This window comes from Humulus lupulus, chromosome 8, assembly GCF_963169125.1.
Source record: "Humulus lupulus chromosome 8, drHumLupu1.1, whole genome shotgun sequence".
NCBI lineage: Eukaryota > Viridiplantae > Streptophyta > Magnoliopsida > Rosales > Cannabaceae > Humulus > Humulus lupulus.
Genome location: NC_084800.1, coordinates 183,256,141 through 183,272,396, shown reverse-complemented (window position 1 = coordinate 183,272,396; position 16,256 = coordinate 183,256,141). Strand labels below are relative to the sequence as shown.

Below are 16,256 nucleotides of genomic sequence, written 5' to 3'. Positions count from 1 at the left end.
GTTATGCAGATTAAGGATTTCAATATGACCACAACTATTGCTCAAAATTGCATTGCTATCAGGTATTTAAATACTACTAATTATACACATGGCTGTTTGTCATTTCTTTGATTTATTATAGTGTTAAGTAGATATTTTACTTGAGCATAATAAAAAGTTTGTGTACGCTATAAAAGTATTGAACTTGAAATGGTGTCTTCAAAACTTTTTTTTTTGATGAACAGTGTTTGTACTAATGTGTTTCGTAGTTATTCATTCTTACATCAGAATGAATGGGAGCTATTTAGGATATTAGATTGTGAAATTATGTGATGGACTTTGTAAAATATATAAGCAGAATAACAAGAGACTTCTTGTCTAAAAAGGATAATAACATTCCAGTAAAACTGTTAAAAGACTTCCAAATAACAACACTGCTTGGTGATTATCATAATTTGTAATAAACTGTAAAAAAAGAAAAACAATTTAACACAATTTTTTCGTAAACTTATCTTATAAACACTGTTTCAGTAGTATTTAGTACTGTCTAAAAATTTTAATATTTTAAGATAAGCACTGTTTCAGTAGTCTTTAGTACTTTTTAGTTGCTCATCTTTAGTTAAATAGTGGCACACTAATTAGGAAGATAGGAAAAAGGAGTAGCTGACTCGTAGGGTGACTTTAACTTGAAAGTAGGGGTAAGTACACTGAAACACAGGATCTTTAGGGATTTCTTTATGCAATACTGTACATCATACCACCCATTTCAGGCTTTCACACCTATCTTTAGACCTGCCACGTGATGTCCCTTCAACAAGGTTGTCATGATTGTCAAGCATAAAGAAAGCTGAACTCTTGTTAATTTTTTCTTAAATAATTAATTACCAGGCCTATACACACTTTTCCCTCTTTTATAATAACCTTTTTAAAAAATAAAACAAACGTCTCATTTGAGCTTTCGTGAGTATAGAGAGTAAGCCATACAGTGATCGGTAGTAGCGTAGAGTGAGTACTACGTACAAGTAATATATACAGTGACTATAGTACTGAAATGACAAGTCTGCCTACGACGAGACACTAGCTTTAAGTAAAGCTTAAGCTACAAATCTTTTCTCTAAATATTTAAGACTAAATATATATTTGTTAAATTTTAAGACAAATCTAGTAAGATCTCTAGCTTTAAAAATATGTAAAAATAGGTGTATATGAGATGCGTTATTATTCATCTTCTTTTTGTAAAAAGGTGCGTAAGAAAATAAAGAAACAATTTGATCTTCATCAAAATTCTAAACAATATATAATGATGGTCGTGGAAAAAAGCAAATCATTGGTTGATGTGGTTGATTCATTCATAGTAGTGATGCTGTGATTTTTAAGTAGTTTGAGTGATTAAGATTTCACCAAACATTAAGAACTTACAAAGCGCAAATTCATGCACCAAAAAAAATCATTTTACAAATTACACCCTCCCAAAACTATTTTAATAGGCAGCTGAGGGACTGTGAGCCCGTTGATTAAGGCCACATTGCATTATGAATGCTAATCCTCTCTATTTAGAGGTTTACAAGAGATTTTACAGTAAGAAAATAAGGACGGACACTACTCGGGGAGGACTTATGTGCTGGCTAAGCCATCTGCGTGTCTCTCGGGCATGTTGTACCTTCTTGTGACCCCTAGGAGATGCTACTGCCATAGGTCATGAGTGCCTGTTGGCGTGCTGTATAATATATGATATATTATCACATTTCTCAATTATATATCTTATATAGTTATATACATGATATATGATGTGATAAAGTGCTCAACTAATTACTTGCTGAGTTGCCTTTTAATAAGTCGGCAGCTAATGCCTTGAGACCAATTTCAGTCCTTTCTCATATGACAACCTGAAGCAATGTCATATATAAGCTGGGCCCAATATTGGTATCACCGACTTTCATTCAGCCATTATTCTTGTCCTGTACGGACTATATCCACCTAAACTGACACAGTTAGAGAAGTGAAGTGACTTTGGATGAGTTGGGAATACAACTATTCAGAAACCAACAAAACACGAAGTACTACACATCAAAGAAGACAACTTGAATAATATGAATTTAGGGACTTGGTTTTCTCGAAGCTAAACATAGGACAAATAACTATTGGTCAATGCAGGAACTGCTCCAATTGGACTGGCCCTAGCGGCTGCCAAAAGTCCTGCTCAGCTGACCACACATGTAGGAGTAAGCGTGGAACCCATAGAGCTGTTACAAGTTTGAAACAAGCACCAGAAACTCAAATATTTCAAGTTTTAATCAAACAGAAAAACTTGCCTGAATTCTAGTGGGAGAAGACAAGTCTCTATTAATTAGGTATTATCTAATTAGTTCACCCATTTTTAAAAAAGTCTATTTAGCTTTCCTCATTCAGCGTTATAACATATCATGACTAAAAACGCTTCACATTTCAACTTTTCATTTAACTTTTATTGTACCATCAACACATCCACACCATATCAGTATACAAACTTAAGCAGGATGTGATATATATCCAAATAATAATAATAATAATAAAATATTCTCTTGGTGTTAGATACGGGGGCATTATTCGTGTGCTTGCAAAACCAAAAATAAAATAAAATACAAAAATAAAAATTAATAAAATAAAATACAAAAATAAAAATTAACAGCCGTAACATTTTAAAAAAATATGTTACATTTAAATATATACATACAGGTGGTTTCAAAAAAAAAAAAAAAGTTACAAACATGGTTTGTTAATATTTTCTCAGAATTCTGTTTAATCCTGTTTTATGCCTATTATATTTATGTCCTCACAAACTTCATGCAAACCCAACTCTCAAATCTAATTGTGTACCGTCTTTTGTCCAAATTTCAATTGAGGAGTAAGGGGTAAGTGACTCCATCCACAAATTTTTAAGGAACTTGTTATCACTTGATGGGAAAGCTTGATACAATGTCATCTATTTAAAGATAGTTAATATGGTCTAGTGGTGGTCTTCGCAATATCACACTACGTGCACTCACTCAATACACAAATTTTGTTTCGCTTCCTTTCTTATCACATTATTTTTGAAGAGCTTCTTTTTTTTCTCGAGATAATCTTCCTCTGTGTTTGAAGAATTACACACTCGTGTTGTCTTACTTTCCATTCTTATTCGTCGCATTAGACAAACTCTCTATCAGCATGATTAACAGGTCCTTTATTTTCAAGAGTATTTGCTAACATCATGGAGTTCATCATCACATTTTGTTTTTAGAGTGTTCATTTATCAATTGGCCGCATCACAAGTTCATCTAAATTTTATTGAGATAAAGATAGAAAAAGATTCAATTATATAACTGAAAGTATAATCATTAAAAATTAATCAAGGCAGCACTGTATATAAACCACGACTAAAGGTTTAAAATAAACAAAGTTACCTAAAATATGTAAATATACTAACAAAAAGTACAGTATGTACAATGCACCCCACAAAAGGACTCTGTATATCAATGACATGCATGCTAAAGCTTTACACGAGTAGATGAGTGTGAACTATTTTGTTGGTTCTTTGCTTCTAATTGAGATTCATCAATGACACCAATCATAGAGATCACTCTAAGATGATATTTGTGAGGACGATGTAAATGAATCAATTTTCATTCTATTTGATTGGTTGTAGAATTTTTTCACCATTATGGTGAAATGATTATTTCATTAAAAACTATTCTAATACAAGATTGAAAACATATTAATAATTTTTTTATCATATTTTTTTTAATGCATATTAATTTTCAATCATATTTCTTTTCTAGTTGAAGTCCGAAAAATACAAAATTTATAATATGATTGTTTAAGTTCAATGCCTTGAATGGGTTACAAAAGTAAGATATGAAGGGATGTGAGCAATCAGAGTAGATCACTGCAAGGATAAAAGGAACCAATGTTCAACCAGAGTTTGTGATTGTGGAATGTACATATTGTTGTGCTTTATAACTAAACAAATGGTGGATTAAGTATCAAACTATGATTTCCTTTCTATACACAACTCAAAACAGTTGTTATGAGAATTCCATATTGAATTTTTTTTAATATGAGGATCTATTAAAAGTTTGATTATTTATTTAAAAATAATCAAATAAATAGGGTTATGTAATAAATAGCTCTTCTTATTTATTTTATAGGTGTTATGTAATAAACAAGGTTGATATTAAATAAGTCGTAAGAGAATGTGTTTGTTTTCCTACACGATAAAATGCTTTCTAAAACATATATATGCGATAAAAGGTTCCTATCCCCATCATCTAAGTCATGTCTGTCTTGAATCAGCTTTAAGAGAATCATCAGCCAAATAAGTATCTATATGAATACTCTGTAAATAAAGTCGAACATTCTTAATTCAATACAAATAATTTGAACCATTTAGCATATGGTATGTGGTTTTTTACAACAAGAGAAGTGTGTGCTCAACCATAATTAGTAATGATACAAGACAAGGAACATGGGTCCTCAGAATTTTTGAGCATTCATTTGGCTTTTCGTAGAGGTTTTCGGATCCTGGAACATTCATTTTGCTCGGTTCCTAGAGGTCCTCAAAATCCTTCAACATTCATTTTGCTTGCTTCCTTGAGGTCATCGGAACTTGGACCATTCGTTTTGCTCGGTTCCTCGAGGTCCTTGGATCCTTGAGCATTTATGTTGCTTGGTTCAAAGAGGTCCTCGAAATCTTTGATCATTCATTTTGCTTGGTTCCTAGAGGTCTTCGGATTCTTTGATCATTCATTTTTCTTGGTTCCTTGATGTCCTTAAAACCTTTGAGCATTCATCTTGTTTGGTTCCTAGAGGTCCTCCAAACCTGGACCATTCATTTTGCTTTGTCCCTAGAGGTCCTTGGAACCTGGACCATTCATTCTCTCGGTAGAGGTCCTCAGAACCTAGGCCATTCATTCTGCTCGGTTCCTAGATGTCCTCTAAACTTTTGACCATTCATCTCGCTTGGTTCCTTTAGGTCTTCGAAACCTGGAGCATTCATTTTACTCTATTCCTTGAGGTCCTCGGAACCTTGACCATTCACTTTGTTTGTTTCCTAGAGGTCTTCGGAACCTTTGCCATTCATCTTACTTGGTTCCTTGAGGTCCTTGTAACCTTGAGCATTCATTTTGCTCGGATCCTAGAGGTCCTTGATACCTTGAGCATTCATTTTGCTTGTTTACTAGAGGTCTTCAAAACTTTTGAGCATTCATTTTCCTCTGTTCCTCGAGGTCCTTGGAACCTTTGAGCATTTATCTTGCTTGGTTCCTTAAGGTTCTCCGAATCTGGAGCATTCATTTTGCTTGGTTTCTATAGGTCCTTGGAACCTAGAGCATACATTTACTTGGTTCCTTTAGCTTCTCGTGTTATAGTGTGGAAAATAGTCTAGTATAATGAAATGCACGGTAAGAAGCATGATTTTCCATCTCAAAATCAATTGGTGATGAGAGGAGTAATCAATATTCTTATAAATTATTGAATATACCCACACAAACTTTCCATGTGAGATATTTTCTCTAACACCTCGGAACCTTGAACATTCATTTTGCTTGGCTTCTCGAGGTCCTCCGAACCAGAAACATTCATTTTGCTTGGTTCCTGAGGTCCTTGGAACCTTTGAGCATTGTTCTTGCTTGGTTCCTTGAGGTCCTCGGACCCTGGAGTATTCATTTTGCTCGGTGTCTCGAGGTTCTCAAAACCTTGAGCATTCATTTTACTTGGTTCCTAGAGGCCCTCTGAATCTTTCAGTATTCATTTAGCTTTGTTCCTTGAGGTCCTCAGAACCTTTGAGCATTCATCTTGCTTGGTTCCTTGAGGTCCTCGGAACCTGGACCATTCATTTTTCTCGGTTCTTAGAGGTTCTAGGAACCTCTGAGCATTCATCTTGCTTTGTTTCTTGAGGTTCTTGAAACATGGAGCATTTATTTTTTTTGCTCGGTTCCTTGAGGTCTTCGAAACCTTGAACAATCATTTTGCATGTTTCCTCAAGGTCCTTAAAACCTTAAGCATTCATCTAGTCTATCTTAGTTCTTGGTGCCGCTCGCCTAGCTTGGAAGTGGAGCGTCTCAGACAAGCTCACCCAATTAGCTTACAGCTAGCTTAGATCTTCTTACTGTCACTACTAAAAGATCAACGAAGTAAGAAATGATACGTCCAAGGCCTAAACATCTGGTTCTCGTGAAAGAGAATTCACACGATAAGTCAGCCTTATGCAAACAAGAAGATTGACTTGGGGCTATTGTTATATCCATTTTCGAAGTGTCACTACCCATCGACCCAGTCATTTGTTATTTTGTCTAATTATTGGGCCATTACCAATAACTTAAGCCGATACTCAAATGTAGCTCTAACTCTTCAATATAAACAAGAGGAGTGGGGACCAAAAAGAAAAAGAAAAAGGAAAAAGGGGACGACAACTTTTTACATAGAGAGCTCTCAATTTTCAATGGAGCCAAATATATAAAATCTAAATACAAATATAATCCATAGCTTGCTAGATCAATGACAATGACAACGTGCATGTAGACTATCTTTTTGAGGCCAAAATTATATTTGTTTACGAGTTAGAGGCCAAAATTATTTTTGTTTATTTACTTGCATGTATATGAATGTTTTATTTTAAAATTACGGATATTTGAATATCATATGTTTTTAATAAGAATATTATTAATAAAGTTTTAGGCACTAGGTAGTAAATCAATTGGTTTTCAAATTTTTAATCTATTTAAAATGACTAGTACTTTCAATGAGTTATCGAGATTAAAATTTTTGTGGCATTACATTTCGTGTTAAATTTTCTTATGCCTTACTCTCTAACAATGACTTAATTAATGTTCTTAAATGTTGAGTTAACTACTATTATTCTCATTGTGAATATCTAGGTTTGATCTTAGGGAGGATGTTTGGTAGTGCTAGAAAGGTTGATGGACTTTATCAATTTGTGGATGGTATAAAACTTGTACATCTTGCTCATAGTTTATGTTTTAGGATTATTTGTGTTCCAAATAATCATGAAGTAATATTGCCGCACTTTATGTTTCCCAATTTTCAATACCTTAAACGGTTGCTTCCAAAAACTATTTACTAATAAAGATCTAACCATCCATTTAATCCACATCAACCATACAAACCCACCGCCCCATATACTCTACTTTATAGTGATGTTTGGGACATTCACGAATTCCAATCATGTTAGGAAAAAAATGATTTATTACATCTACCGTCTATCACACTAGATTAGGTTGGGTATTTTTTTATATAAAAGAACAATTATAAGTGGAAGCAATATTTGAGATTCTTTATACCATGATTCAAACTCAAATGAACATTAAAATGTTTAGAAGTGATAATGGATGAGAATTCTTTATTATTGTGTTAGGAATTTTAGTATTTTCTTTGGAAAAACGTTATCCATTAAAGCTCTTGCAATGATACACTGCAACAAAATAGAATAACTGAATGTAACAATGAGTACCTTTTAAAAGTGCCTAGAGCCATTTGATTCATAGCCAATATTTTGAATTTTAGGTTCTTTAGCATGAATTGAGTGGTGAATTAAATTGAGTTTCTTGATTGATATTAGCTGATGAATTAGGGTAATGACTTTGATTTTGTTGTTAAGGTTTTGGGATTAAAAAAATGGGTGTTATGGTCTTGAACTCGTAACTGATTTGAGGATTATTTTAAGAGAATTGTTGAGGAAATTCTAGAATTGTTCTTGGCTGGGAAAAATGGAGTGAAAACTCAGATTTTCTGGGTTCAAAGGGGCGTGCCGCGACCCAGCCTGGTGGGCGCCGCGGTGCTTGTGACCATTTTGGCTTGTGGGTGCCTCTGACTAGGGGCGCGCTGTGACTCACTAGGCCAAGTCGCGACCCGCCTCCCCTTTTTGCTGGGGTGCTTGTTCTTTGATTTTGGGGCAAGTTGCGACTTGTTTGAGGATTTTTAGCTCGGATTCTGTTTCAAGAATCGGTAGGGCTTAGGGGTTCAACCTTAAGTGCTCGAGACAATTTCTACTACTTGGTTTAGTAGAAATTTAGGTCCTGGAGGCTAGTTTTTGTCTCCTAGGTATTTTATTGTGATTGGAAATTGATGGATACCCATTGACCCTTGTGACTAGGTATATCGCCAAGGCTCGGGGCTAATGATCATGCTCGGAACCATTTACTTTTCTTGGTTTGGAATTAAATGTAAGAAAACTGCATCCTTTTGCGTGGCTGTGTTGGGACTAGGGTTCCCTATATTTGAATGCAAATGTTGTATGATTATGATATGCCATGTGAGCATGACACAAACAACCTAAGAATGCTGGGGCTGATATTTGTGCATAGGACGCGGCTCGGCCATTGAGAGTTGAGGTCAGCTAAATAATCATTGAGCTCGGCTTAAGCGAGCCGGAGTCAGTGGGTTAAATAGAGGGTGTAGCCTAAGGGCGTTGACTCTTGGTATTATATGGTGAGTATTGATATGTTTACCATTGTTAATCTGATGCTTATAGCTTGTTAAAATACTGGGTTGAATGGCCTGTGAATCATTGATTGTACTATCTGATTAGGTGACTTGTGACATGCTGAATAATTTGTTAACTGTTTTATGCATCATTTAATTATTGTTTATTATTATACTGCTCCACGTCACTATGGCTGCTTCTTGGAATGACGATCGACCCTACCAATCAACACAAGTCTTTCTAGCGTGTTTTGTCCTCACTTGCACCATTCTTGTAAAAACTTGCCAGGAAGTCACCCATCCTGAGATTATTCCAGGTCAAGCACGCTTACCTTTGGAGTTCTCAATGGTCGTTCTTTTATTAATTCTCGCTCGAACCAGTGGTAATAAAATTGCACCTTATATGTGACATGCATGGTTATTATAGTGGCATGTTGATTGTTATATGTGGACATTGATTGTATATTAGTTGCTCAGCAAATCTTGCGTACTTGTGTATGGCACTGAGTAGTCAATCGGTATTGGTCGCGTGTTATTGACTTGGGAACGACATAAACATCAAGAACGCAGAGTCGATAAAAGATTAGATCTAATCGATATCTGCATTGAATGACTCGTATGACGCATTAATGCTGGACCGATCCTAATTTCGATGAATATGAGCAACATCTGAGATTAGTTCTACTGAGATTGAGGGAGCATAGACTTTGCAAAATTCAAGAAATGTGAGTTCTGGTTATCTCAAGTATCTTTTCTTGGGCACATTGTCAGTAAGGAGGAGATTAAGGTAGATCTAGCAAATAATGAGACAACCAGAGATTGGCCAAGATCAAAGAATGCTTTTGAGGTTAGAATTTTTTTTGGATTAGCAGGTTAATATAGGCGTTTCGTGGAAGAGTTTTCTAAAATTGCTACTTCATTGACTGAGCTGACACAAGAATCAGAAATTTGTGTAGTTAGACATGTGTAAGAACAACTTCAAGAAACTGAAGCAGAGATTGATTACAACTCCAGTTCTGAGTCTTCCAACAGATCATGAGAAGTTTGTGAATTACCGCGATGCTTCTCATCAGGATTTGGGCTGTGTTTTGATGCAGTCAGAGGGTAATTGCTTATGCCTCACGTCAGGTAAACGAGTATGAAAAGAGATAACCCACTCATGATTTAGAGTTAATGCTTGTGGTATTTGCTTTAAAGGTATAGAGACATTATCTTTATGGGGAGCTGATGCTTTAAGCCGAAAGGGTTCACGTCAGATTTATGGTGTAAGGTTGATAGTAGAGAGTTAGCCGATGATATGACCAGAGCTGGTATAGAGTTGCTGGTGGGCCAGTTAGCTAATATTACGCTAAAGTCTATACTGTTAGAGAGAATCAAAGAGGGCCAGTTGGGTGATCCACAACTGATCAAGATCAAATATGATGTTTTGGCTGGAGTATCCAAAGATTATACAGTGTCTGAGATGAGCTTGTTGAGATACAAAGAGCAGATATGTGTTCCGTTAGACACTGCTTTGAAGAAAGATTCTGGATGAAACTCATACTATACCTTTCTCTTTGCATCCAGGCACTATGAAGATGTATGAGGATGTGAGATCGATGTATTGGTGGCTTGAGATGAAGAGAGATGTAGTAGAATATGTAGCTAAGTGCTTGACATGTCAATAGGTCAAGACTGAGCATCAGAGGGCAGTCTCTGGATATCCAGACTGGAAATGGGAGGACATCACGATGGGTTTCATGGTAGGATTATCCAAGACTGTTGGTCAGCATGATTGTATTTGAGTTAAAAAGGATTGCTACACCAAGTCAGTTTACTTCTTGCCAGTGAGGACTACTTATACAGTTTATCAGTATGCAAATCTCTATGTAAAAGAGATTGTGCGCCTTCATGGAGCACCGAGTTTGATCGTGTCAGATCGGGACTTCACTTTTACTTTCAAGTTCTGGGAGAGTTTACAGAAGGCCATGAGAACACAGTTGAAGTTCAGTATTACTTATCATCTTTAGACAGATGGACAATCTGAGAAGACAATTCAGATATTGGAAGACATGCTGTGTGTGTGTTGGACTTTGGTTAATCCTAGAGTAAATATCTACTTTTGATACAATTTTCTTACAACAGTTATCAGTCTACCATTGGGGTTCCACTTTATGAGATGCTGCATGGTAGGAAGTGCAGATCTCCTATTCATTAGGATGAGACAAGGGAAAGGAGATACTTGAGTCCTGAGGCAGTTTAGAGGACCAGTGAGGCTAATGAGAAGATTAGAGCTGCTCGCTTCTTAGAGTAGACAGAAAAGTTATGCAGATCCCAAGCGCAAGAACATGGAGTTCCAGGTGGGAGACTACGTTTTCCTCAAAGTCTTGCCATGGAAATGAGTGAGAAGGTTTGGGAAGAAGGATAAGCTGAGCCATATATTTGTAGGTCTATTTAAAATCTTGGAGTAAATTGGTCAGGTGGCTTGCAGGTTGACCTTACATCTGGCACTATCAGCCGTGCATAACGTGTTTCACGTTTCAGCTCTTCGGAGGTATGTATCTGATGTGATTCATGTTTTAAGTTATGAAGATCTGGAACTTGTGGCAGATCTCTCTTTTAAGGAACAACCAGTCCAGATACTTGACAAAAAGGACAAGGTCTTCCGGAATAAGATGGTACCTCTGGTTAAGGTATTATGGAGGAACAACAAGGTCGACGAAGCGATCTTGGAGCTGGAGTCAGATATGCAGAATCAGAATTCCGAGCTGTTCAGGTAAATTTCGAGTTATCCTCAGATTAACGGGTTATTACAGGCGGCTTGTGGAAGGGTCCTCGAAGATTGTTGCACCGATTACAGAATTTACACGAAAGAATATGAAGTTCGTCTGGTCAAACAAATTTGATAATAGTTTTCAGGAATTAAAGCAACGATTTATTACAGCACCACCTGTGTTGAGTCTTTCTTTGGAGGGAGGAAAATTTATGATATATTGTGAGGCGTTGAGATTGGGTTTGGGTTGTATGTTGATGCATAATGAGAAAATTATAGTTTATGCATCACGACAGCTGAAGGAATATGAGCATCAGTACCCTACCCATGATATAGAATTAGCAGCGGTGGTGTTCGTACTAAAGGTATGACGACATTGTCCTTATGAATAGAAGTGTGAAATATACACCGATCACACGAGCTTGAAATACTTCTTCACCTAGAAGAACCTGAATATGAGGCAGAGGTTGCTGGAGTTGGTAAAACAGGGAAAAGTAATGTAGTGGCGGTTGCATTGAGCCAGAGAGGCCCGGAACAGTTGTTTAATTCTACTCAGATATCGAGAGAATTGGTAAATGAGATGTCAATAGTGCGGATAGAGTTGGTGGTGGACCGGTTGACCAATATTACTTTGTAATCGACCTTACTAGAGCGGATTAAAGAGGGCCAGTTAGTAGATGAACAATTGTTGGAAGTTAGAGGGAATGTCTTAGCAGGAGTGACTAATGATTATTCCATCTCTGAGGTTGGTTTGTTACGGTATCATGGTCGAATTTGTGTTCCGACTGATATGGGTATTAGACGTGAGGTACTGGATGAATCTCATACTACACCGTACTCACTCTATCTAGGCACCACGAAGATGTATCAGGATCTATGGATGTTGTATTGATGGCCTGAGATGAGGAAGGATGTAGTGGAGTACGTGGTTAAATGTTTGACATGTCAACAGGTGAAGACTGAGCATTAGCGGCCAACAGGGTTACTACAGCCTTTGGGTATTCCGAGTGGAAATGAGAGGATATTACGATGGATTTTGTGGAAGGTTTACTCAGGAAAGTGGGGTTACACGATCCGGTGTGAGTGATAATAGACAGATATACCAAGTCAGCTCACTTTCTGATAGTGAAGACGACTTATAATGTAGATTAGTATGCAAAGCTGTATGTGAAGGAGATTGCATGTCTCTATGTGGTTCCCAAGTCTATAGTGTCAGACCGAGATCCTATATTTACCTCTAAGTTTAGGGGTGGATTGCAGAAAACTATGAGAACTCAGTTGAAGTTCAACACGACCTTCCATCCTCAGACTGATTGATAGTCTGAGAGAACGAATTAGGTATTGGAGGACATGCTCAGAGCCTGCGTGATAGAATTTAAGATCTTGGAGTAAGTATCTCCCGTTGATTGAATTTTCGTATAGCAACAGTTATCAATTAATGATTGGAGTATCTCCATATGAGATGTTATATGGGAAGAGATGTATATCACACATTCATTGGGATAAGATGAGTTAGAGTAGGTATTTGAGACCAGACATGGTTCAGAAAACTAATAAGGCCCTTGAGAAGATACAAGCTCGAATGCTTGCTTCGCAGAGCAGACAGAAAATCAACTTTGATCCTAAGCGTATGGACGTGGAGTTCCAGGTAGGGGACTGCGTGTATCTGCGGATTTCACCACAGCGAGGGGTGAGAAGGTTTGGCAAGAAGGGCAAGTTAAGCCCTAGATTCATTGGACCTTTCGAGATCTTGTAGATGATTGGGCATGTGGCTTACAGATTAGCTCTGTCACCATCATTGTTGGGAGTTCATGACGTATTCCATATTTTTATGCTTCAGAAGTACGTCTCAGATACAACACATGTGTTGAAGTATGAAGATCTGGAATTGCAGACAGATTTGTCTTATGAGGAGCAACTGGTTCAGGTCTTAGATAGGAAAGACGAGATTCTATGGAACAAGACGATTGCTCTACTTAAAGTGTTATGGAGGAATAGTAAGGTCGAGGAAGCGACTTGTGAGCTGGAGTCAGCAATGCGGGATCAGTATCCCGAGTTATTCAGGTAAATTTCGAGAACAGAATTCTCAGTAGGAGGAGATAGTTGTAATGACCCAAAATTTACTAACAAGACTTAAAGGCCTTAATTAGTGTGCTGGGAGGGCATAATTGATATATGTATCATTTAAATGTTTAGATGCATGATTTTATGTTTATATAGATATGTGAAATGTATGTTTATGAATATTAAATATGCATGTAAGTCATGTTTAGTTTTTAAGTGCATATTTGTAATTTTGGCCTATTGATGACCTAAATGTAATTATATGTGAAAAATTGTTGAGACAACATTAATATGTGGATATATTAGTAGTATATGGCTTGAAACAGTTTTAGTGAGTGGATTGGAGAAATAGGGGCTATTTTAGGGAATTTAGAAAATATACCAGAGATGATTAGACATTGGGTAAGTAGTTAAAAGTTAATTAGATACTGAGATTAATTGGTAAATGTTAGGAACACTTGAGAAATTAGCGAGAATTTGAAGTAAAATGACTAAAATATCCTTTAGGCACCATTGAAAGATTGAGAAGGTTAGAAGGGCAAATGAGTCCTTTGACTATTAGAAGATATATTCAGCATTATTAGAACAAAACAGAAAATTGTAGAATAACTCAAGGAAAGAAAGAAAAGTCTGTCATCTCTCACACACTCTCTCTCTCACTCTTCCTTGATGAGACTTGAAGATAAGGAACAAAATGGCTTGAGCTAGACTTTGGGCTGGTAAACTTTGAAGGAATTAGAGAAGAATTAAGCTGAAAATTGGAGTTGAAAAACAGAGAAGAAGTCTAGGGATTAAGCTGAATTGGTGCAAGGAATCTAATGGGAATTGAGCTACATTTTGAGGTAAGAATCTTGGTATTAATCTTGGTGTTTTGCTGGATTGGTTTAGGTTGAATTTTAGGTTCTTTAGCATGAATTGAGTGTTGAATTAAATTGAGTTTCTTGGTTGATATTAACTGATGAATTGGGGTAATGATTTTGATTTTGTTGCCAAGGTTTTGGGATTAAAAAATGGGTGTTATGGTCCTGAATTCGTAATTGATTTGGGGTTGAATTTAAAAGAATTGTTGGGGAAATTCTGGATTGGTTCTTGATGTTCTTGGCTGGGAAAAATGAAGTGAAAACTCAAAATGGCGTGTGTGGCCATTTTGGCCTAGGAGTGCCTCTGACTTGGGGGCGCGCCGCAACTCACTAGGCCAAGTCGCGGCCCGCCTCCACTTTTGGCTGGGGTGCTTACTCTCTGACTCGGGGGCAAGTCGCGACCCACTAAGCCAAGTCGCGACCCACCTGAGGATTTTTAGCCTTATAATTGTTTCAAGAATTGGTAGGGCTTGGAGGTTCTACTCTAGGTGCTCGGGATAATTTCTACTACTCGATTTAGTAAAAATTGAGGTCGTCCCGGAGGCTACTTTCTGTCTCCTAGGTATTTTATTTTGATTGGAAGTTGATGGATACCCATTGGTCCTTGTGACTAGGTATATTGCCAGGGCTCGGGGCTAAGGATCGTGCTCGGAACCATTTCACCTTCTCCGTTCGGAATTAAAGGTAAGAAAATTCCACCATTTTGTGTGGCTGTGTTGGGACTAGGATTCCTTATATTTGAATACAAATGTTGTATAATTATGATATGCCATGTGAGCATGAAATAAACAACCTAAGAGTGTCGTGACTGATATTTGCGCATAGGACGCGGCTTAGCCATTGAGAGCTAAGGTCAACTAAATAATCACTGAGCTCGGCCTAAGCGAGTCGGAGTCAGTGAGTTAAATAGAGGGTGCAGCCTAAGGGCGTCGACCCTGAGTATTGTATGATGAGTATTGATATGTTTACCATTGCTAATCTGGTGCTTATAGCTTGTTAAAATACTAGGTTGAGTGGCTTGTGAATCATTGATTGTCCTCTCTGATTAGGTGACTATTATGACATGCTGAATAATTGGTTAATTGTTTTATGGATCATTTAATTGTTATTATTTATTATGCTTTACTATATGATTTTTTTTGTTGGGCTTTGACTCACAGGTGCTGCGTGGTGCAGGTAAAGGAAAAAGTAAGATGGATCAACCATGAGTTAAAGAGCGCTGAGGGCGAGGTATACATTGTCAGCTTCATCCGCCACGACCGAAGGATTGTACTGAGAATGACTTTTGCTTTTATTTAACTTTTGAAAGTTGTAAATTTGTCCTTTAAAACCCTGTGTTTTGGGATCCCACGTATTGAACATATTTAAATGAAAAGTTATTCGTTTGTGACCAAAATCTTTTAACTTTAGTTTGATTGTGACTTTAATGTCACATTTTCAACTAAACGACTTGATTAGCAAGTCTTGTACAATTATAAACACAGTGTAACAGTCTTGGTTATCTAGGGCGTTACACACCCCATATCTGTGTTGTCTTCTCTGGGACATTCAATACCCCTTCTATCAAATAGCACAAACCCAGCTTAAATGCATCTTCTGAGTTTGTCGAGACCTTCAAAGCATCTTCCAACTGGCCGAAATTAACCTTTGAATCACTATTAAAGTATTCTTGGATGATCTGATAACTTGAAAGATGCTCTTTCAACTCATCTGGGGACGGGGTGTTCCAAAAATTTAACTCGGTGATTAGGGCAAACTCTACAATCCCAAATCTGTAAAGAATGTTGCCTAAGTAGTACTGGCCTTCTTCAGCCTTCTTGCTTTCCATCTTCCACAACATTAGCTGATGTAGCAGAACCTCAGAAAAACTAAATGTCTTCACCTTAAATAACTGTCCCAATGCGTATACCTGCGCCTTTTCAATAAGACTGTCTCTGAAACTGCTCAATAAGGGTATCCAAGTAAGCACTATCCCTATAAGTGACATGATCAGGAAAGTGCTTCTCTAACAGTACAATAAGGTCAGACATCTGGAATAAAAAATGGTTAAGAATACAATTTCAAACAATTTGGGATCCATCGAGGCTTATCAAGGCATATCGAGGCATATTGAGGTCTCACAAAATATTAAGGCTGGCACTTAT

At 37.0% G+C, this 16,256-nt stretch overlaps 1 long non-coding RNA gene across 2 annotated transcripts in view; it reads left to right on the top strand.

The window, feature by feature from the left end:
- The window catches only part of LOC133794853 (uncharacterized), a 16,218-nt gene extending 543 nt beyond the window's left edge, over nt 1-15,675 (top strand). The window contains exons 2-3 of one of the 2 annotated variants that reach the window (XR_009875328.1): nt 10-62; nt 15,289-15,675. This is a non-coding gene — a long non-coding RNA (uncharacterized LOC133794853). Of the gene's footprint in view, nt 1-9; nt 63-15,272 lie in introns of both variants that reach the window. The other variant, XR_009875329.1, reaches the window with a different exon arrangement.
- The last annotated feature ends 581 nt before the right edge of the window (nt 15,676-16,256 follow it).